The sequence below is a fragment of the Haliotis rubra genome, unplaced genomic scaffold (assembly GCF_003918875.1).
Source record: "Haliotis rubra isolate DU_JTF1 unplaced genomic scaffold, ASM391887v1 Scf1084, whole genome shotgun sequence".
NCBI lineage: Eukaryota > Metazoa > Mollusca > Gastropoda > Lepetellida > Haliotidae > Haliotis > Haliotis rubra.
This window is the reverse complement of record NW_025764986.1, coordinates 203,009-227,705: the sequence shown is the minus strand read 5'-3', so window position 1 is coordinate 227,705 and position 24,697 is coordinate 203,009. Positions and strand designations below refer to the sequence as shown.

Sequence of the window (24,697 nt, the reverse complement as noted above, 5' to 3'; positions counted from 1 at the left end):
GATATTTAAACACTAAATATATTTCAGTTGTTATAATTAGATTGTCCAGTAATATGTCCTGTATCCCTGAAGTACTGGTCAGTATGCAGTAATTTTCAAAGTACATATTTAAGATTTTTTTAACAGCATGTGTGTGTCCTGCATATACATGTACTTGAAATGTTACTTTGATTTGCAGCCAATCTAATTTCACTGATACAGAATATTTGCAAATAAAATTCCCTTGCCATCATGACAAGAGTGTCTCCAGATGTCCATATACTATAAAAAAAATATAATGGACCGTTCATAATTTATGACTAGGGGGTGATGATGATTTTAGGCACGGTGTTTGTGGGGGTTGGGGTGTCTCCCAGTTTGTTTTGGGAGGCAGGGGAGGGTCAATTGTGTACATATGAACTAGGGGGTGGTCACTGATTTTGAACATGACAATGTGTGTGTGTGTGGGGGTGAATGTGTATGTGTGTGTATGTGACATTCACATTGTACATGTGCCCCTAATATTAATACCTTGCATAGTGAACAGTTTGTACATTTCACGGTAGATCTCTAGACTATGCCATGTGCCGTAATTATTTTGTACTTACATTTTCCAGGATCTCTCCGTATTTTCGTCAACCACTGCCTTCTTATGATCTTATTCTTGGGAATATGGTGAAAAGATACCGTAAATTCCTTACGGGCATCACTCCAACGCAAAGGCACACATGGGTAATATTTCCTTTTCGGGGTCGCCATTTTCAAGGTTGGGTCAACCTATTTAAGCCTCGCTTTCGATTTGACCTCGAAGTCATGCATATTGGCTAAGAATGGTCGAAAGAGCGTCTCTCTGTCAGACATCAGACTGTTGCCAGAAGATATTCATGGATGTAATCAAATGCCTTGAAATTAAATTAAGAGAAAACAGAGTCCATTCTTCTGGGACAGGCTGGAAAACGCAAGCAGTGTGACATTTCTAGTGTGTGTGTCTGTGGAGCAACCATTCCCATTTCTTCCACTGTTAAGGATCTGGGTGTTGTCATCGATCAAGATCTAAGTATGACAGTACACGGCAAGTATGTTACTAAAACTTACTACTCCCATGTCCACAATATCAGTAAGGCCAGACCGTTCTTACCAAAGATGCCTCAAAAACTCTCTGCGTCAGCCTAGTCACATCTCGTATGGACTACTGTAAAAGCCTTTTGGACGGATATCCATCTTGTGTCACTGACCAACTCCAATGCATACAGAATTTAGCTTCTCGCATTACCTCCCAGGTCACCAAAAAAATGCACATCACACCAACGCTAAAGGACCATCATTGGCTGCCCGTGAAACAAAGGATCTCCATCAAACTATTCTGTCTCGCATACCAGTGCATGACTAACACGGCTCCAGGCTAACTCTCAGATCTTCTTCAGGCTTATGCACCATCTAGATCTCTCAGATCAGGGAATCAACACCTTCTTGTTATCCCCAAAGTCAAACAAGCTAAATATGAACACCGTGTATTCTCCTATCCTGCTGATCAAAAGATTTCTCCCCACATTTATTTGTATACATTTTTTTTCAAAGATTATAACCATTTTAGAAAGTTATTCGATCTGATGACTTGAAAATTATTTCAAGGGATTTAATTGAGAGAGTGTGAAGCAGAAAAAAGTGTTTTCTCCCCATCATTTCATTAGTTTCTTATCTATTTTCAAAGAACTCTGCTTGGGGGTGTGTGTTGGTAATAAAATATTTCATGAAATAGAGAAACACACTTGGATAAAGCAGAGACCATATAATAGAGGGACGGCCCTCCCCAACAGTTTATCACTAACCATCAGCGCTACGGCCTGGCATGTAACTGATACACATCGACACCCTGCTGCTAGCTTCCCCCTACCGTTACACATGCGCAACAAATGCGCAGACATTCGCAAATGAGCACTCTGGTAACCACGTAAACAATATTGCGTAATATCCGGACCGAGAGTTAATTCCCTTAGCGGGATTTCACCAGCTGCGTTCGACAGTTAAGCATTACATGGACAGCTCCATTAGACTGATTACAATAATCTTAATTTTTATCTTATCTCTCATTTACACATGTCAACTGACGACATCGCAGAACATGTATCATTCGCGAAATGCGTGTCGTCATAAGCCTGGAATATTTCTTTCAACATTCGGCATGGCCATGGACGACTTAATTCATTCACTGGGATGATTCCGACTTGGACCTCGATACTTACTTGGGGAATTCACAGACTACGACAGGACAGAGAATATAAACCAAAAATACAAAAATCAAACTAACCCAGTCAGGTAAACGCACTTTTAACATTACAGTTGCCAATATCCCCCATGCTCGCTAAACGTATCATCACATGGCTAATCTCAAGATTTACTTGCAAGTATTCGTTGGCACAAAACGAGGGTGTGGTCAAGCATTCGATGAAAGTAAAAATTCCCGCGAATTTATAAAGAATGTGCAGATTTGCAAGCGTTAGCCAATCAGAGGACTTGCTTCGACCACTCCCCTTTTGTGTGCGGACATATCGTCATACATTTGTCAAGATCGTTTAGTTGAGAGTCAAAATTGGTTTTCAATCGACTTGCAGAAATAACAATAAAGAATTGGTAGGTGTCATGAGTGTTGCTCGATAGGCCAATCATCCATGATTATGTTTACATAAAGTTTTAATCGATTGCATGCGATGGTAGCGTAGCGATCGGCAACGCAGTCGGGTAGGGTGCACCCTAGAAGTGTCCGGCCTTGTCATTATGTATTGCACTGTGAAGCATTTCGAGTCGGGGTGTCATCTCAAAAAACAATATTATTAAAATCACGAATCCTCGGAAAGACACGAGGGCCTGTGACTGACTGGTGTTTATTACAAAGTTTATAGTCCCAACGAAACACGATTTCACATTTTCCAAGAGCGTTAATGTTTTTATAATGCCAGTTTGGGGCTAGCAGTGATTATGCCTTGGGCCGTTTGGAGACACTTGTTGTTTTTTTTCAAAGGGAAGCCACTAAATACTAAAGTCACTTGCCTCCGAGCCCATGAAATATATGTGTTAAATGGGCTGTACTACATTACCCTATCAATTAAAAAAATTTCAGCAAAGTGTCAACTTTAGGACCATAGATCTATATGTACAATCATGTATTACTAAATTCAACCATTTAGATATTCTTTCATTAAAAACACAGTAAATATGAATTTCAACTGTTGCAAATAAACTCTAAACTGAATTTGAAATTAAAATTATGCAATAGTTGGTTGCCAATGCTCTTTCAAACAAGGTATATCTACTTAATCAAGATGGGAATATTGTACTTAATAGTAGGCTCTTTGAGTAGCCCTTCCGATGAAAACTTTCTTTTTCTTGGGCATCTACAAAACAAATGATAATTTTATGATATAAATATAATGTTGAATAATGAGTTCATTTTTCATTTTTGTTGTTGCATAAGACAGGTTGTAGGTACTGTCTAAGCCCAGGTAAACTCATAATCAAACTTCATTAGGAAGAATAATGATAACAGAAAAATATATTAATTGTAGTCACGATAAAATAAGGGAAAATGATAACTTATAAACTTCTTGCAACACAACCTGCATAGTTATGTTGTCCATTTAGGATTGATTGTGAATGTGAAACATAAAACCATACAAATCTGAACACAATCTTAATATAACTTCATTAACAGATATTTTAGATATCCATGAAGTGAACTGTACATTGGATTTTAATCTCCATAATTTCTACTCATGTACTTTATTACATGTTAAATTATTAGGCAGATATTGTTGAAATAGCTCCTTCACTTATGCCTGCACCAACTGTAATCAAGTCTGCAAATCTGTCTTCATAATTGCCAACGCAAACATGGTATGTAGACAGTTTTGATAAAAGTTTCTTCATATCTCTTAGAGTGGAGAAAAATGCAGGCAAACCAATCCAGAATTCATGAGTTGGGCCAAAGTCACGTCGATGAGCATATATTGCTGATGTAAAGGATGGCTTGATGACTACTGAAAGCTGGACTGAGCCTCTGTCAGTCATAAAACTGCACAATAGTAATGTTTTCACGCTTGTTTCTTGCAATTATAAAATTGCCTAGCTCATGTACATGCTGAAACAGCTCCTTTTTTAATGTTAAATATTGCTGGTATCGCAGGGTGCCATCAACAAATTCATCTACATTGTTGTCCGGATGATACTGGTATATTGTGTCAAATAAACCCAAAGAATTCATCAGCCGAACAACCATCAGATTTTTTCGCTTCTTCCAGGCATGGGGTATCTGTGGGTTCATTGGTGAGGTCAATGAAGAATGACTTCCATGCTTTGTCCCACAGTGCATCTCTTGAACTGAAAATGGAGTTGCACAATATTAATATTAAAAAAATAAATTTGAAGTGTTCTAAATAGTTGTTAAAATTATGCAGTAGTCGGTTGCCAATGCTATTTCAAACAAGGTCTAGTTACTTACTCAAGATGGGAATATTGTATTTAATAATTTACACTATACCGTTATTTTTACATAAGAAAAGAAACAATATTAATATTTGATTATACAATTGCTTTGATATTTTAAACTTATTTCTGCAGGTACCAGATATACAAGTATATTATATGGTCTCTGGATAAAGTTAATAACCTCAAACTTTAAATATTCAACTCTCCATTATGACCTTCTGACCTTTTAGCAACCTTTTCCACAACCACTTTGTACAGTGCTCAAACGTACTATTTGCACCATATTTCAACTTGGAACCAAACTTTTTATTTAACTAGCATGTCTGATGAATACAAAAAACACAATGTCTTGCTTTCACCATAAAACTTCCACGGGACTTGAATGCTGTACCCATCCTACCAGACTATGTACCGGCTCGTATATTGCGATATGCGAGACGGGGCCCAGCTCACCATTTTTGTTTGTACAAATATTGCGCGGCGATAACTGGTCGCTAGCCAGTAGATATGGCACACCGCAAAACAGCGGAACATCGGTATGGACAAAATTCTCAGAAAGCATTTGATTCAGTAGGTTCAGGGGAGGGGGGGGGAGAGGGTTGTGGGAAGATGTTGTAGATCCACAGTATGTCTGCTACACCACATTATAAATGTGGTGCTGTTTTGCTAACGAAACTTATCCCCGATAAAAGTCCGTTTTCGCCCATACATTATGTTAGCTGTTTCGATACAGTGCGGTTTGGTAATAGTGCCATCGCAGCTTGATCACATTTACCTGCGATCGGGTTTGGAGCACGGACGGAGCCCGAAAGTTTATTTCTATTTCTTCAAAATATGTTGGCCTGTGGAGTTAACTTGGATTTATTGTGAAATTATTTGTATTTCCTTGATTATTTAGTATATTCTGACACAGTTGTGAATTAGAGCACTTTCTTAGTGTATCATACTACGTCTGTGATTCAATATTGAGGATAAAACAGATGCCGCAATAAGTGACTATTTGTTCCGGAGACAAGCTGATTACAGGAAGATCCACCCCGAACAGCGGCGAAATATTATTTACGAACATTAGGTAAGGCTAACTTCACTGTCATTAAAAGAGTGCTTTTCCTTTCAATATCTCAGTAGCACTTTTCACTGTAACATTAAAATCAGGGTGCCGTTGCACAAAACACCCTGTAGCGCTAAGACTACCTTTAGCCTACAGTCACGGGACATAAGTATTCGCCAGTCGGCAAAATTCTCATAGACTTGCATGTTATTTTAGTGGGGAACCGGTCAAAGGACAAAAGGGCAAAAATTGAAAAAGTCAAAAGGGCCAAAGGAAAGTCAAAAGGCCCAACAGAAAGTCAAAAGGGCCATAGACTTAACCCCCTGGGTGCTGTTGCAATATAATGATTACTCCCTTATGAGTATTTTGTGAGGGCAAGCGTGCATCGCTTGCCCCCCTGTGTGCCACAGGGACATATATGTCCTTCCCCTTCGGCCTCAATTTGAGGTCCAATAAAAATCAAAATATCCCATACACACAAATACACTTCACAGTTACGAATTCTGCGGGAAATTTCCCGTTTATTGCTACCATCCACTATAATTTTAGACAAAGCTCAAGAGCTGAAAATGACCTTTCAAAATAGGCTTCATCGAAAATGTCGCCATTTTTGACACAGTACGAAATCGCGATTCACAGCGTATTTGCTGTATGTTTTGAAATGTGAAAATCGGATAATTACTGGGAGTATTGAATTTCAAAAATAACATTCATGATCACTGATATCAGTTTTACAGGAAATCGCTAATGATATAAGATATCTAGAATTATATTATGATATTCTCATCTAAGGAAGAGGCAGGAACAAAATTGAGGCAGATATTGATCATCATCAAAACATTCATGCACTGTTGGAGAGATGTCGAGAATTGGGCATCAGATTGAAGAAAGAAAAACTGAGACTGTGTAGGAAAGAAGTGACTTTTCTTGGTCATGTGAAAACGGGCAATGGACTTAAAGTTGACCCTGAGAAGGTCAAGGCTGTGATAGATATGCCTCGTCCTCAGAATGTGGAGGATGTACAGAGATTCTCAGGGTTCATGAACTATCTTGCAAGGTTTCTTCCCAAGATGTCCGGTATCATGAAACCAATTCGTGATCTTACACACAAAGATGCTGAGTGGACCTGGTCTACTGAACATGAAACTGCTTTCACGGAAGTGAAGAACTTGATCTCTCCGGCACCAGTTTTGGTCTACTACAATGAGAAACAAGAGCTGACATTACAGAGCGACGCAAGCTCATTCGGTCTTGCAGTGGTGTTGCTGCAGAACAACAAACCTATATGCACAGATAGAAAAAGAACTGCTCTCTGTGGTCTTTGGGTGGTGCAAGTTCCATACTTACACATTTGGACGTAAAGTGCTGGTACAGAATGATCATTGTCCTCTAGAGTCAATCACAAGCAAACCCTTGCATAAGGCACCAAGACGTCTACAAGCCATGATATTGGCAATGCAGCAATATGTTGTGACTGTGATGTACAGGAAGGGTACAGAGGTTGTCTTATCAGACACCCTTTCAAGAGCACATCTACCCTCAGATGAGAACAAGGATGAAGAATTCTCATGTGTGAACATGGCAAAATTCTTACTGATAACTGATTAGAGACTTTCTCAAATCCGTCAGGAAGCAGAAAAGGATGACGTGCTGCAGAAACTGGAACATGTCGTCCTAAATGGTTGGCCCCAAAGATAAGAACACTCTGCCCATGGAACTGGATCCATATTTCAACTGTAGAGACGAAATTTCCCTGCAAAATGGTCTGTTGTTTCGTGGAGAATGTCTGATCATACCACACAGTTTAAGGACTCTCATGAAAACAAGAATACATACCTCTCACATAGGAATTGAAGGCTGTCTTCGTCGAGCTAGAGACTGTCTATACTGGCCACACATGTCAGATGAAATCAAACAGTACATCGAAACGTGTGAGTCGTGCTGCAAATATCAAGTTGATCAGCATAAAGAAACCTTACAACCTTCTGAAATGCCAGAAAGACTATATCAGAAAGTTGGAGCTGATATCTTCACTCTTGAGAACAGAAACTATCTGATCAAAGTGGATTATTTCAGTAATTTCTGGGAAATTGACTGTCTGAAGGACACAAAATCTCAAACAGTGATAAAGAAGATGAAAGTCATCAGCGATAATGGTCCGCAGTTCAAGTCTGATGAATTACATAAATTCATTGTTGATTGGGACATTGAATATCTCACGTCTAGCCCTTACAACAGCAGAGCCAATGGCAAGGCAGAATCAGCTGTGAAGACGGCAAAAGGACTGCTACGTAAAGCCAAAGACAGCGGTAATGACCAATATCTTGCAGTGTTAGACTACCAGAACACCGACTCGAGGAGTAGGATCCAGTCCAGCTCAACGTCTCACGAACCGACGTTGTAAAACGTTACTCCCTACAAGTTCAAACCTTCTCAAGCCTAGAACCACTGGTATTGCAGATGAGAGACAGAAACTGTTGGCTAAGCAAAAGAAACAAGTCAAATTATGACAAGCCTGCGAAGGACTTGAAACCTCTGGATGAAGGAGACGTGGTTAGGATGAAGCCATTCACTACGAACAGTAAAGTGGGGCAGAAAGGTGTGGTAACCAAAAGACTGTATGAGAGAAACTATGAAGTTGAAACAGACAAAGTGGTTGTGCGCCGTAATCGTCAACATGTTAAGAAAACGGCTGAGAGAATGACAGACAAACAAGCATCTGTATTCTTGAAACCTCCATCAGAGAAATCAACAGTTCAGTGATTCTGCAGTGAATGCTCCAGTGTTTCAACCAGTAACAACACCGTTGTCAACTGAAACTCCATCATCGTCGACACCAACATCATCAAGGACTGAGCAGGCTCTGCCAACACCTTGTACAATGACGACCAGGAGCAGTAGAACTGGGAAAGTGCCAAAGAAGTTCAATGACTTTACTACCTATGTCGGATAGTGTTAGGTTCAAGTGTTAAGTGATAGTCACAGATATAAACCTGAAGGCTGCTTCTCACTATATATTAGACATGGCTTCTTTTCCCGGAATAACCGCATTTGAGGTTTTTGTTTGCTCCCAGGTTTTACTTTTCGTAAGTTAGACCTATTCCCTGGTTTTACTTTTTGTAAGTAAGACCTATTCACTGGTTTTACTTTTTGTAAGTAAGACCTCTTCCCAAGTTTTACTTTTTCCTAACTCTATATTAACATCAACATTCAAATTCAGATGATATGTTAGTACTTGAAATCAATTGAAAAATATCGTCAAAGATCAACTTAAAGATGCAAATGTTTTCCCTATCAGGATTAGAACCGCATCTCTGAAATTCATAAGCGTATGCTCTCCCTCTTGGCCACAGGGCCGACAAAGAGCTAGGGTTGAATTATCTATTTATAGTTAGGCCTACTGTCATTCAAATGAATTGGGGCGGTGGGTTAGCCTAGTGGTGAAAGCGTTGGCTCGTCACGCCGAAGGCCCGGGTTCGATTCCCCACATGGGCACAATTGTTAAGCCCATTTCTGGTGTCCCCCGCCGTGATATTGCTGGAATATTGCTAAAAGAGGCGTAAAACTAAACTCAGTCAGTCAGTCAGTCAGTTCAAATGATTTTACTAGCACTTCAGTTACTGTTATGTAGACTTCATTACATGATCATCTAATTATCCATCATTGACGGTTTATATGTATAATAAAGCAAGACTCCGAGGTTATGGTTGGGAAAGTAAGACCCGAGACCGGAGGGTGGGGAGAAGTAACACGCTCTCAGTCTTACTTCTCTCCACCTGATGGTCGAGGGTCTTACTTTCCCAACGGCGAAACATTATTATCGCTGGATGAAGGGAAGTAACTCTGAGCATGTTTCCCGCATTAGGAGTTGAGCGCTTTAGTTTCGTATTTGCTGTTTTGGCTCCACTTGTGCCAACACGGTAAGTTTGAAATTACTGAACGAAGTAATGAGATATTGTAAACGTTAATATATCGGGAAGTATTTTGTAGCATCATTATTTCCATCCATATATATTGTGCATACAGTGGCAATAATGTCATTCCAAAATGTGGGCCCACTTCAGCGCCTGTTATAGGAGCCGAAACAAGTGGGCCCACATTTTAGAAACTTGCTTTTTTATCAGTGTATTCTGTAATGCCCTTTTGTTTTTATAATATAACGGAAATAATGTCATTCCAAAATGTGGGCCCACTTCAGCACCTGTTATAGGAGCCGAAAATAAGTGGGCCCACATTTAGAAACTTGCTTTTTTTATCATGGTATTCTGTAAATGCCTTTTGGTTTTTATAATATAACACAAACTGCATGAAATTCAACTAAAACAACTTTAATTTCCCCTCAATGAACAAGAATGTATTCGCACATGTTGAATTTCTTAGACACGTCATCAGGTTGATTTTAGTGAGTGTGTCCATATGCAGGATTATCACTTAAATCATGCTGAGGGAAATGAAACAATAATGAATATAATGAAACAAGAACAACAGTAAATGAAAACTCATTACTGTGATGGAAATAATTTTCCATCAGAGACCTGAAAGTATTTACCGAGTGATAACTTCGTAGTAAAAATCTACGGGAACAGTGGTATGCAAATTAGACTTACCTTTGACCTGAACCACGAAGGTCTATTATTTGGGCCAATAGAACGTCGCCTGGCTCACAGCTTCTCCAATGACACGACGGAGGCTTGTCTCATTAATATTCATGAGGTCTGAATCTGACAAGTTTCGCGGGGTTTCAACCCTGACTTTTGATTGTGTTTTCATCTTAAAACATTTCCATCAGTCGTTTATTTCAAGAAATACACAACTTTTTGAATTTATACTCCTAGCAATACCTGGTTATACTTGTTTAATAATACATAGCTGCTTTATTTTCGAATGTGGGCCCACTTCCTTGTATCGGAAAACAAACTTAGAGTTGCTTCCCTTTACGTTGCCTCCATCCACCGATAATAATGTATCGCCACCGATAATAATTATCCATCATTGACGGTTTATATGTATAATAAAGCAAGACTCCGAGGTTATGGTTGGGAAAGTAAGACCCGAGACCGGAGGGTGGGGAGAAGTAACGCGCTCTCAGTCTTACTTCTCTCCACCTGATGGTCGAGGGTCTTACTTTCCCAACCATAACCTCGGAGTCGTGCTTTATCTTACACTTACAGATTTTTCAAGTTATTGTACTTTGATGATAATTTTAAGTGAGTGGATTTGTGCCAGGGAGGCATGGACTTTTAATTTGTGCTCCACTTACAGTTTACACTTTAACGTTTAAAGTTAGTTTTCTCATGCTAAACTAGTCATATGGCAGTCTTTAATCTTACTAGATCTACACTTAGATCTATAGCCAAATTTGCAGTTCAGTGTTTGAGATAACCTGAGATGATCATTGCTTTATTGCAATATAAGAGACATTGACTTTAAAGGCCCATATTGAAACGCCTATTACATAACATATATTTCATATTCAACTCGAAAAATGCATATTAAATTTCCTATCCGTTGGTATGAATATACGTGCAACTACCTCGGTGGTTTGAAAAATATACCTTGCTGAATGTTGTCCAAATTTTTGTTATGCGTTAAAAAACAGTAAATTTCTCCGCTTTTTATCGCGCACCGATAATAGCACTGTGCGACAAAATTTTTAATTTGGCATCTTTATGGAAAGTGTGAGCGAAGAAAATACAGCCTGATATCTGAACGTCGTAAGTGTATATGAATTGGGTTTATGTGCTTATGCATAACATTATATGCTCAACATTAAAAATGACTTGCAATAAATGTCAAAAGTGGATTTTCTTATATGACGTCAAACAACGACAGAGAGGTCATACACGTATAATGATAAGGGGGCATAACTCTGTTATGCTTAACATTAGGTCAATGTAACTCAGATCACATGGAGAGAATTTGTTGTGGATATGGACACAATATGTTCGTTATTTTTTGTTCACGGTGAACAAAAATATTCAAATTCAAAGTTCCCCAATGTGAGCGGATACGCTTTGGTAGTTTCACAATTTATAAGAAAAGATGACAACGTACTACATGTGAAAGCACATAATAGCGATTTGGATGGCCCAATCCGATATATAAGTTAGTTCTTAGATTCCCATATTCTCCTGTTTGTGTAGATGTAATTTGACTAATTTTGCATCATTATTACCAGAATACTAGCCATATCTTCAGATGTAATGATACATTGTATTGTCTTCTTTAATTGGAATATTTTAGCTTTGATCGCTAGTTTTATATTGATATCTGTGATTATCTAGTATTTTTACTGTCCTTCGTCGGCAGGTTTTTATAATAACTATATATATTCTATTACAATGTAAAATGTTCTCGTCACGATATGGCTGAAATATTGCCGATGTGACGTTAAATAATAACTCACTCACTCACTCACTCAAATGTAATGAAGCTGCTGAAAATAATACAACATTTTAGTTGACGTCATTGCTTGTTTTATGCATTTTGTGACTTCGGAAAAAGACGACATTGTTATGCTGATTAGTAGATATCTCACCTAATTTCCATTAATTGTGTGAAAAAGTCTGGGCTTCTATATCAGAATTTAACACTCTTTAGGCAAAACATAAAATGACTGATTTTTCCATTTAAATAGTGTCCTGATTATATCAACAATTTGACGATCTGACTGTGTATCATATTGTGAGCAAAACACGCACCTGGTTTGCATCAATTTAACGTAAATGAAAAATAACATTTCACAACACCCGAATATTTTGTTTAGGATAAGAATTTTCTTTGTTTATGATTATGTAGCTATGTCTCTTCATAAGTATGCAATGAAAATGCAAAATGATAGCTTTTTATATATGGAACTAGTACGTACTATATATTAGAATATGGATGTAAGATTTGTCCAAATTAAGACGTGACATGTTTTATATATTTTTAAACAATTTTCATATAAATATAGTTAGGGTTGGATATCCTGTCATCACAATATTTTTAAATCGAATATGAATTGATTATATTATCGAAAACAATGATAATGAATCATAAAACGTTTCCGACAAACGCGCACCTGGCCAATCAATATCCATCATTGTTTGCTGTAAAAAGACACAACAATATACAATGACCAGACATTTCCTTTAAATATGTGTGCATATACATTTCATAACATATATACATCATTTTCATTAAATATCATCAGTTATACTTTATAAGGTTGAATTAAATTGCCGTTCATTATTCTGTTTATATAAAACTGCAATATTAGTCCAAATGCATTGAATATTGTACATCATAGGAACTAAGGTAGTTGCAGTTATGGCTACGTTTGATCTTCTGAAACTTTCAAAGAATAAAACACCGTAAACCCTATATGCACGTATTATATGATATTGAACAAGGCTAAATGTAGATACTGAAGTCAGTTTCATGAAAAGGTATCTGAACTATATGCAAAATATACATCTTAATACTGACAGTGTAATCGAAGGATAGGGCGATTGTGTTTGCTCTTGTTCAACCGACCTTCACCTCAAAGAAATTGCCTAATATGTACAACAATGTTGACATATGACATCACTACCGATGACTGACTTTTTACAAAATGGCGGCCTTGCTGACAAGTGTGCACAGGATTTTGCGAGGACCCTTCCATTGATTCAGGGATCGTTTGTACATAAATATGACATGTAAGTAATCAGAATGATTCTGACAATCTGTGTATTGTTATATATTTTTATCGTTTTCACTGATAATTACAGTTGTCGTTCTGCGTGATTTTGTGTCAGTCATGGAGTCACGCTGCACGGAAACTTTGACAATTTCTTATGAATTACCAAATCATTGCGTTGTATCTATCTATAGTGTCCCATATTCCAAAGGTCTTGAGCCATTGCAAGCAATGAATAGATGGATGAAAGTTGGAAAGTTTCGGAAAATGCTACGCAGTGTAAAATCAGAATTTGTCTTTGTTTACGTTTCAACCAAGCGCAGTCTTTCGAGCACAGCGTTCATTTTCACACCCAATATGTTTCGTCTCATTTTATGTAGACAGTTGGTATTGGTGGCAAAGACCAGTTGCAGTTTGAGTCTAAAATGTATGGGGAATTCCGTGATGCATTTTTCGAAGCTGAATATAGTATACCAGATTTGATAGGCATCTCAACATCGGCCTTTGCAAAACATGAATTTGTAAACACACCATCCAATATGGCGGAAAGCGCACTTCAGCGTTCGTGTAAGTGTATTTTCAAAAACATCCCAACCAATTCTAGGTTCATCGGCAACGTTTCAGAATTATCATTAGCGATTTCATGTAGAACTGATATCAGTGATCACGAATATGTTATTTTTGAAATTCAATACTGCCAGTAATTATCCGATTTTCACTTTTCAAAACGTACAGCAAATATAGCTGTGAATCGCGATTTCGTACTATTTTGAAAGGTCATTTTCAGCACTTGAGCTTTGTCTAAAATAGTAGTGCATGATATCAGGAAACAGGAAATTTCCTTCAGAATTCGAAGCTGTGAAGTGTATTTGCGTGCGTGGGATATTGTGATTTTTATTCGACTTAAAAGTGAGGGTTGAAGGGGAAGGAGATATATGTCCCTGTGGCACTCCAAGGGGTTAAGTCAAAAGGGCCAAACTTTTAGAAAATAGTAAGATTTAAAGAAATTCATTACATCATGTTGCAGTAGTTCTAATCCTAAACATCGTAAATACATCAGTGTTATTTAGTGTACTCAGTGTTATTTATTTAAAAAATCTCAGAGTGGTTAAGTATTTTCTTTATACCGAAAGGCGTACAGTTTACCCTCTACTCGAGGGTCGTCGAATCCGCTCGTGTCCCCAAGGTCGGAGATCCCTATATTGGCACATTTTTTCACCTGCATAGCCATCCCTGGTCCTTGAGCGGTAGTCATTATCGTATGTGCAGTGTCACGCTGAGGTATCCTATATTCACAGGATTATGTTTTATAGCTAATATTGATATTGCCAACTCCGGGATGGTACCCCGCATTAGTCTTTTGTACTGCCGTGATGAAAACGACTCGGTTCTGCCGTCATTGTACTTCTCCGTTTTCACAGGTATGGCTCTAGCAGCGTGGAAGGGCATTTGGCCTGAATGTTATCCGTCAGCTGACCGAGATGAACGCTCAGCTTGCGGTACGGGACTAGGTCGGGTAACTTCGTACCAGTGACAGTGGTTGATGGTTTTATTTCATCCGGCAACAGCCCGAGCATCCTGGCCAATGGTCGGCCGAGCCTCAAGGCGTTTGCTCCGTTGTTGGCCAACACCACTGTGCCGTTTGAGTCATTCATCTTGAGTTCGGCCCCCACCGGTTTGAAGACCTCGTCGCTTAGCGAACATATGCTGTAGTAGCCGTCGGTTATGTAGTTGCGGATGCAACTGACGAACAGCTTGTTGTTGATGTTGGTCCATCGAGGTGATATCGCAGAGTGTGACTTCGAGCTGAACGGCCTCGCCGATCGTTATTCCCGGGAGTGTCACGTACATATCGAGATAATATTATATATTATATAACATTTCAACATGCACTTTTACCCCAAGAGCGATTTCACACACATGAAGATCGTGGTCAACGTGGCTGGGCTGCATTTCAGAGCCCAGTTCATCGATGTGTTCGAAAAGTTCAGGCTTTTGGTGATGAACGTGATGAACTCAACTTCGCCGTGTGGTGTGCAACGACTGGGTGTGGCTTGACGTTGAGCGACACTCCGCGTGATGTGCTGAGTAGGTCTGTGTTCAAGTTTCACGTGTACTACCAGGTCAGGCGTATCCTCAAAGAAATCCCCCTCCCACAGGACAAGGCATGTGACGCAGTAAACAACCCGTACGATTGACGGGCCTACGAACGTGTTTGCAACAAGTTCGAACTAGACCCGAAGACGTCCGATTGGCGTTTGCCAAGGCCAAACCATGGGTTTGGTATCCCTATCGTTGACAACATGCCCCTCGTGGAAGCCAGCAAAAAGGTGAAAGATTGGGGTTACAAGTTGTATCATTACCTCACGACGAACGAGTGGGATGACCGTTACATGGCTTTCGATGACAGCAAGGATTACCGAGTCAGGAGGTTCGAGCAGGGGCCTGCGGATGACTGGAAAAAGTTTATGCTGGACACGTCGAAAGGGTTCACTCGTGCCGGCACCATATGTCTGAACGACTCGATTCGAACGTACCTGTGGGCGCTGGTGGGTGTGCAGGCACAAACGCGTTCCAGTATCGTGGGCACCAGGACTGCTTACGACTCGCAGAAACAGTTCGTGGCCAACGTCGAGGATGCCATCGGTCTATTTGCCAAGTGCCATCCAAAGATACCAAGACACATTGCAATACGCCTGATCGAAAGTCGACTACGTGTTCGCCTCGCGCCTGTACATGGCTCCGAGCGACATGCAACTGAGAATCAACAAAGTGGTGGGCTACAACAATGAGATAGTCATTGCCACGGCCGACCAGAAGTTGGGTGTCAACCCGGGCATCAACGTCACAACCATCACACCACCAACGCATACTAGCATAGTGGCATCAACCCCGGAGCCCAGGGTTCGACCCCAACCCCCACAGCCCCTTCCACCACACGATGTGACTGAAAACAAGGGACACCTCGATCGTAAAACAGCGCTGGTGGTCGGGGGGATTGCGGTCGGCTTGTGCCTCATCTGGTTAAAAATTCCTTAGCGGCCACGTACAACAGCCCGGCCACGGCGACAATGAACGCCCACAGGTTTGGTACAAGCCATGTGACAGTTTTCGACAGCGTGTTCAGCAACCACAACCACAACCGACGTGGCCACTGGGGATGGTGGTGTACCTCCACCCCCTGTCAGTGATACGACCAGGGTCGATATGATGAAGTCCAGTGCCTTCAGAACACTGGCGATAGTGATCCCCTGCTCTTGGAACAGGATTCGGATCCTGTCGGCCAACGTGCGGTGTCCTGGTGGAGGACTCGATCGATGGTTTCCCGCACGAGGTTGATCTGGGATCGAAGCTGTTCTCGGAAGAACGCAGCTTCCAGTCGGGTCGACCTTTCCTCTTCCAGGTTCCGCAATCGTTTTTCGATGATGGTTATGAGAGACTCATCATCTTGGACCTGACTGAGCTTGTTTTTTTCACGGGCGATATCCTCATCGATCGCGTCCAGTTTGGCCGTGTTGTCCACAATGGATCCGCGAATGGTTTGCATGGCCTTGTCCAGCCCGAACAGTAAATTCGAACCCAGGCAAGGGTTTGTTCTAGTACATACCCAACAGTTTTTCTATGCTGTCCGAGACATTGCCTTCACCACTGCTGAGTTCGGCCCGGGTAGCTTGCAGATCTTGGACCATGTTTGGGGAAAGTTTAGGTCATGCACCGCCATAATCTATGGCGGAATGTCGGCCGTTCCATCGTCAAGAAAACCGCCATCAAGATCAGCGGCAACGAGGTGCTGAGCATCGACAACAGCGATGTGTACTACTCCTACACGGAGCTCTGGAAAAACGAGGGCAAACACGTCAACGATGTGCACCAAGGTATCAGTAAGTCTACTAGGTTGCGCATGGGGTACGGCTTCACGCAGGACCAGCTCGACAAGCTACCGGCGGGTGAAAAGGCCGGCGCTGAAGCATGCCACTCGACTTTGAGTTGCTCCCGGGGCACGCACCATTCTACCAGGCCTCGAAACTAGTACTCGAGGAAGGTGGCCATCCTGTACGATAGGGTCCTGCGACAAAGAACGATATTACGGGACAAGAGCGAGACTCTGTGGAACATCAACTGAACGTGCCGGCACGATTGATGAAAGGCATCCTGATCGTCCCCTTGGAGGATTACGAGCCGTTCCGAAGGGACAGCGAGAAGTTTTTCAACCCCGAGATCACGAAGGTGGAAGTGACCATCGAGGGCATGCCCAACCAACTGTTCAGCCTAGGCATGAGGGCACACCAACAGTGGGACGAGATAACGAAGCTACCAACCCGGCACCCACCTGAAGCCAACAATGACGCCAAGGACCTGGATCCATCCTTCGTCCTGACCACCAAGTACGTGCTGTGGTTGGACATGTGATCCACGGACGACAGCAGGCTACACGGCAGCGGGCGTCACATCGAAAACGGCAGCGAGGGGATAACTATCCAGATCACCAAGAAGGCTCAACCCGCAGGCGAGTTGAAATTATACCTGTACATGATTATGGATGCACAGCTTAATATAGATAATGGGAGATTCGTGCAGGCAATTTATTGATCTGCCCCGCAACCTGCACTGCGTTTTCGTGCTGGATATGCTGGAGGGGTACTTCGGGGCACCTTCGATAACATCGTTATAATGTGCCCTACCCTGCACATAAAAAGGACGTACACGGAGAGGCCTTGGGTGATGACGGACCCGGATGTGCACAAAGTCGACCCAGGGACTGGCTGAAGGCTTACCACAGGAAATTCAAATGGGAGCCTACACTGTTCATCCTGGACGACTGCAGCGCTATCAAAGAGATAACAAAAAAGAGAGATATGCTATCGTACGTAGCCTTCTCCATCAGGCACGCAAAACACAGCATTTGGGTACTGACGCAGAAATTCAACTCGATCTTGAAAGACCTCAGGGAACAGACGCGATGGGTGGCCTTATTCCACTGCAAGGACAGGGATTCGTTTGAGGAGTGCTTGAGAGATAACGACGTGATTCCTTGCAAACTAGAACAGGAACATGTGAAGAAACAGCTCGCCGAAATAAAGCATGCCAAGCTTGTGCTGAAGACTGACCAACCTGTGGCTTACCAGGTGCTTAGCATTGCTAAGCGTTTTTATTTTTTGGGTGGCAACATCGTTACGTGAGGTATGATGTGGTGGCACGTGGTCCTGTGCTTAAAGCTCAGGTCACAAATCGGTGAAGTTAAGCAGCGTTGAGCTCGGAGAGTCCTTGGATGGGGGACGGTGTTTGGCAGCTTGACTCCTGAGAGTTTCTAGGACTTGAGTCCTGCCGCACAACGAAGCACATGTGATACATGTGGTCTCACCTTACGTGAGTTTGTTCAAAATTGCCCCTGTTCACCCAGCAGGAAAATGGGTCATATGACTATAACCTTCTAGCGTCTAACAGGCAGCTTGGGTCCGGGGTAATAATGGCCTTGATTGTTAGCGCTATGAGCATACCTAGTGTGGAGTTTGGCGCTATATAAATGGACACATTATTATTATTATTATGATCGGCGACTCCTCCCTGACGAACCCTCTCGGCGGGCCCGTAGTTCAAGTAGTACAAAATCAGCTCGTCGGCTTTGATGTCCACTTTATCTATGCTGTAATTTTTGGTGGCTCCTTTCCGTTACCTCACGAGGACCCTATCGGGTTTCTCCTTCCCACGTGACGGTGCACCCGACTCAGCCACCACTGATTTCAGCTTGATGGCATCGGCCGGTTTCTTGTCGGTGAGACGAGTGACTTCGTGGTTGATAGCCGACACCATGTGAGGTAGCCGCGCGACCATTCCCATCTCTATTGAGTACTGATGCCCAAATATGTGCTCGGCCAAAGTCCGGTTGAATCTCTCGACTAAGGCTTGGCTGCGATGGGCCCCGGCCGTGCCACACCTGACTTGGACACCGTGCTTGGCTAGCAGTTGTGACACGGCACCCATGAACTCCCGTCCAGGGTCGACTTGTAGCTCGGTGGGCCATGTCAGCAGGCTGCGCTTGTATATACGTTCGAGGGTGTTGGCTACTTGGTCCGAATCTTTCACGGTCAAGGCTTCAGCTTCTTTGTAGCGGCTGGTCACGTCAACGACGGTCAGGGCGTACCTGTATGTCTTACGTCTGACCCTGTCGTGGGGTAGGAACAGGTCAGCCTGGTGGACGCTATTGGGCGTCGACACATCAAACTTTCTTCTAGGCACGTAGCATGGTGCTGGTAGGTAGATCTGCCACAGAGTTTGTTTATCCAGCCATGCTTTGGCCTCGTCTGGTGATGCTGTCACCATTTTGGCAAGCTTGTGTATGGCGCTAGCTCCTTTTCGGGCTGTAGAAAATATCCTCAAGCCTCTTCTGGTTCCGGGACATCGTATACATACGTCTATGTTTTTGGTTCAATTTTCTCGTGGCCGTACGCGTACGTGTTGATCCCGTCGATGGCTATCCAATGCTTTGTGTCCATTGGCGACAGGGATGACTTGTTTATCGTCAGTCCGTATATCCTGTGCCCGTCGCTTCTCAGCATGTTCATCTGGTGCCTGAAGGTGCAGGTGCCTGAAGGTGCGTGTCTGCTGTGTTGTTTCACCACATACTTCTTGACCCCCTTCGCCTTCCTGATCTCACCCTTGTCGGCTTTTAGGATGGAGTACATCTTGGGCCTCAAGCCTTCGTACTCCTTTGTACTTTGATCGGCATGCCGGCACACTCGTCCTTGATCTTGCCAAGGACCTTTTTGTTGACTTGGCTGTGCATGGCAGTCTCTGGTGTCGTACATATGCATGTGTTTCTTCATGTCCTCGTACACGTCCTCGGTTCTAATCTCCATCAGCAGGGAATCCGTGTCCGTGTACAGCACTTCACACCTGTCGCCGTACTGTTTCTTGAGCTCGTTGTAGTAAAAGGCGTACCTCAGGTGCTTGGAGAGGTCAAGGATGCTCATCCCCACGTAGACGGGCCATTTGAATTTGATGTGGCCCTTACTCATGTGCAGGGCCACCAGATCGTCGGTGAATATCTTGCTCCGATGGTATGCCAGGCTGGCTATCAGTTTCCTGAGCTTGTCTTCCTCTTTCGACTGGACTAGCTTCACTGTCATGCATTTTCGCAAATTCTCCATCGTCTTGCCGAACACCGAGTTGTTCATGAGCCTGTAGAGGTTCTTCTCGAAGTCACTGGTGGCCAGCTTTCGCAGGTTCGTGTTCATTCTGATGTAGGGCTCCATGCAGGGGCTTTCGTTGAACTTGAGCACCCTGTCAATTTTAGTCAATGTCATACCCAGCGACAGGTACAGGTGCAGGTTGCGATAGTCCACGATGAACTTGGTCTTGTTCATCAAGTTGGGTACAAGTTTTTCAACATTAGCTGGCTTATTACCCCCCCAGCAAGTTCAGTTGGTAGTCGGACATCCAGTCTTGCTTGATCATCAGTCGTTCGGGAGCTAGGGGGTAGCCGTTGTGGGCAGCGTGCAATGATGCTGGGTATTCCAAGTCCACTTAGAGGATGTAACCCTTCCCCAAATCCGGTGGTATGCTCATGACGTTTATCTCAGGCACCCACTCGAACCCCCCGGCGGGTAGATACGGGCTCATGGCCCAGCCGTACAGGTTATTGGCGTCGAGGTAGAGGATATGGGTGGTGGGCTTGCTAGAATCGTAGCCTTCCACGTACTTGTTGTTGGCTCTTGCGTACCGTTTGGAGGCCATGGAGATCCCTCCTCGTAAGCCTTTCTCGATGAACAGGTGCATGTCATAATCGGTGAGCAATTCCAGCTTGACTCCCGGTTTTCTTCAGCAGCTCATCCCACAATAGACCGGGGCTGGTGTAGTACCATGCAGGGTCGAGTTGATACTGTTTCAGACACATCGTTCTGAAGTCTCAAACACGTCGGCTAGCAGGAGCACGTCCGTTTTCAAGTACAGGTCGTGGTAGTCGCCCAAATTCTTACAGCCCAGTTTCTCCCACACGTTCTGGGCGTGTCATAATCGTCCTGGGTGATGGTCGAGTCGGTCAGGTTGCCGTAGAATCGGTCGATTGGGGGCAGTCGGGTCTCGTCGAACTTGGCCCAGCTGTCCATGTACTCGTATGGGTACATGCCCTTCCTCATCAGCAGGGGTCAAATCTCGGTTGGTGATATGGAAGGTATCGTTGGCCTTGACCAAACTGTCGAGAGATGACAGCAGGAACTGAACTGAGTCGATGAACCTCAGGCCGTTCAGGGAGAAGGAGATGTATCTCTCCATGTTGTTGGGGATGCCCTTTCAGGTTGTGAAAGACCACTGGGATGTTGATTGTTTTAGGGTTGATTTTGAGTTTGACGTTGCACGCGTTGTGGGCTGCTCCTCTGTACTCACCGGTGATGTGACAGTGATCTCTCACCGAATCACCGTCCCGGGGTAAGTCACACATGTGGCAGTGAGTGCTGCCGTCGTGAGCTAGCCGGTCGGCTTGGGTCATATGCATGGAAGCGATAGTATACAGCCTTTTCCTGATGGTTTTCTCTTCCTGTTGTAAAGATATGAGAAACTTCCGCGTCGGGACCTCTGCACACCACGGGAGCGTTCCTTTTCCCATCACACCGGACAACCACGTACCCGAACCTCACGTACCTCATGCTCCCGTGTTTTGCACGTGAAACTTTCATCTGTTGACCGTATGGTAGTGTCAACATGCTTGATGAGGGCTTCGAAGTTGGTGTAGATGATATGAGGTACTGGCATTTGTTTCTTGTGGTTGTTGAATTTTAGGACGTTGTCGCTCCTTCTTTGGGCATGTCGGCTCGTATGGCCATCTGCCCCACGCCTAGGATATCCTCCCGGTGTGATTCCAGTGAGTCAGCCCGGGTGAAGCCATGCAGGCACCGTTTGCAGAAGTATTTTTTCCTGCCATGCGCCGATTGGTCGTACAGCAGCCTACTGAAGTGTTTTATCCAGGCGTAGTGGTACTTGTCACCTCACTGGATCATAAATATATTGATCGTAATACGACCCTCAGTCACTGGGCTGATCCTGTGCACGATAGTTTTGTTGCCTTCGTGCCCGAAGATGTTGATGGCAATGTTACTGTTCTGGTTTTTTTTGTTCTGATTTTGGTGACCTGAGATATGGGGGTGGGTTCGTCTATGCCGTCCCAGTTGAGTCCGTCGTCTTCGGGATAGCTGGAGAGTCTGTCTGAATGTATGATACAAGGCAGATCTGATCGCTACCCTCATGCAGTTGTGACCTCTGTTTTTGAAGTTGACCGTAGCATGTTTTTTCTTATAGTAGGGGGGTAAGTCTATGTACGCCACCACTGAATGGCATGTAGTTAGCTATGTTCAGATAGAGCCTATCGATTTTGTGCACTGCCCACCTGGAACCCCTGTGCGTGTAACATTCCAGTTTTTCTCATATTTGCTGAAGTGAGGTGTCGATGGACTCGTCTGTCGTCTCGGGTTGAGTCGCGACTTCTAGTTTACCCCTGAAGTAAGGCTTAACGTGCTCAATGGCCCGTTTATCAAGCGTCATTTTCACTGTGATTTGGAATTTGAGGCCCCCCAGGTCGGTCAGTTCCTCGTTGACTTTACCAGCGATCAGGGGTTTGACGTTGTCGATGTCTATGTTCCGGTCTACGTTCATCCGCCAGCCTCTCAGATAATTGCCTATAACGTGTTTAGTCCGCACGAACCGTAGATCAGCTGATTCTGTACTTATCCTGGGGGTCGTGTTTCAGGTGTTCTTTTTGTATAGGTGTTGAGGTACTTATCTATCTCAGGTTGAATCGCGATTTCTCGCCCACCTGTGATGGGGAAAGTATACCTGGCGCCACTTCCGTAGGCGATGTCGAGGCGAGTGGTCGCGGTCTGCAAAAAGTGTTGAATTCAAATCCTCAAAGATTGAGGCGAATAAGCGTGACATTCAGAAAACTCGATAAGAATTTGATGGATGGAAAAACGACCTCGAAAAGAAAATTCTGCTGCAAGAAGTCTACCAACGCAAAACTAATCTTTTGATCTATGGAGTTAAAGACGGCCTGAATGCCGAAGAGGCCGCAAGAACATTATTCTCGGACCTGGGTATTGCAAACGGACAAACTCGAGTTCGCGAACATGCATCGACTACCCCGACTGGCAACCAGCGAAAGTTGGTCAGTCAGCCGAAACCGATCATTGTCAAGTTTTTGAAAATGTCAGACCGTCAAACGATTCTCGAGGCAAGCTATAGACGGAACAGCGTTCTTCAGGAGAAGAAGATGTCCATAAGAACAGATTTACCACTGTGTCTCAAGAAATTTTGTGGAAAACTGGCTTCCAAGGCCTTCGAACTAAGGAAAACGTACCAAATCCAAACTAAAATTGTGGTACGGGGAAGTGATGTTTTCTTGCAAGTCAGGAAAAATAATTACTTACCCTGGAAAACACTTGGGTTTGAAGAGGAATATGTGCCATGATACTGCCAGTGCGGCGACAAAATGGATTATTATACAGTACCGGAGATGCTGACGGTAAAGTTCACAAAGTTCTTGTGAAATTTACGGACTGCGGACGGTGTACTGTTTAAGAAATAGACTTCGCCCTACCACCATGTATAGTGTAATAAAACACACTTTCGCCCTGAACTATTATAACGTTAAAGCACTCAGACGCACACTTTTGCCCCGAACTATTATAGTTCAGGGCGAAAGTGTGTTTTATTACACTATACATGGTGGTAGGGCGAACTGTATTTCTTTTCTAAGATGCCAAATTTAATACTTTCTACGGATAATTACGATTAATTTAAGGCAGAAAACAAACGACGGTGTCGGTGACCTAAATTAAGAATCCTCGCACAGGGCTAACTGGCGCGCTGTTCTATTGATGTGTCTGCCCCCTACGTTAAGACGAACGTTACCAGAAAAAAGCAAATGATAACAGTTTGATGACGGTTTACGTTCGGATTAAATATCTTCTCTGAATTATTTTAAATCCCAATTGTTTTTAACATAAACCATATGGGGCAATATGAACGTTGCATTTCTACTACCAACGTAAGTTTAGATCAGTACATCCAGAGGAAGTTGAGTAGTCAACCGACATTCCACGATTGCATTGTGGGAATGTAAACATTGCGAACGTTACCGTGTCACTGAAAACTTGTGAGACGAACTGAGACATTTTAACCGTCGTAAACCATAAACATAATGTTTCCACCAGTGATATTACTTGGTAGAAGCAACAGCAAACCAAGAAACGGGATGCAACGGTGTAGTTTACTGTAGGAGGCCGTACGAGGCGATGACAACTGACATGCATCGTGACGTCGCTTTCATTGTGACGTAATGTAAAATGGTTCGATTACGAGGGGGCACACTAGAACGGCGCAGTGACGGGATAACGTCATTCAATTGTTACGTCATCAAAAAACTATACCTTTATTGTCTGATAATGTTTGTTTTTTTCGATTGTTCTAACCGCTAGGCATCTTAGAAATTACATTATTCTCTTGGAAATGTGCTTTTTAATATTTGAGTTCCC

The 24,697-nt window shown here is 43.0% G+C and overlaps 1 long non-coding RNA gene across 1 annotated transcript in view; it reads left to right on the top strand.

Moving 5' to 3' along the window:
* The first annotated feature begins 5,252 nt into the window (after window positions 1-5,252).
* LOC124282015 overlaps window positions 5,253-24,697 on the top strand; it is a 79,458-nt gene continuing 60,013 nt past the window's right edge. Inside the window, exon 1 of the long non-coding RNA XR_006900038.1 lies at window positions 5,253-5,533. This is a non-coding gene — a long non-coding RNA (uncharacterized LOC124282015). The remainder of the gene's footprint in view (window positions 5,534-24,697) is intronic.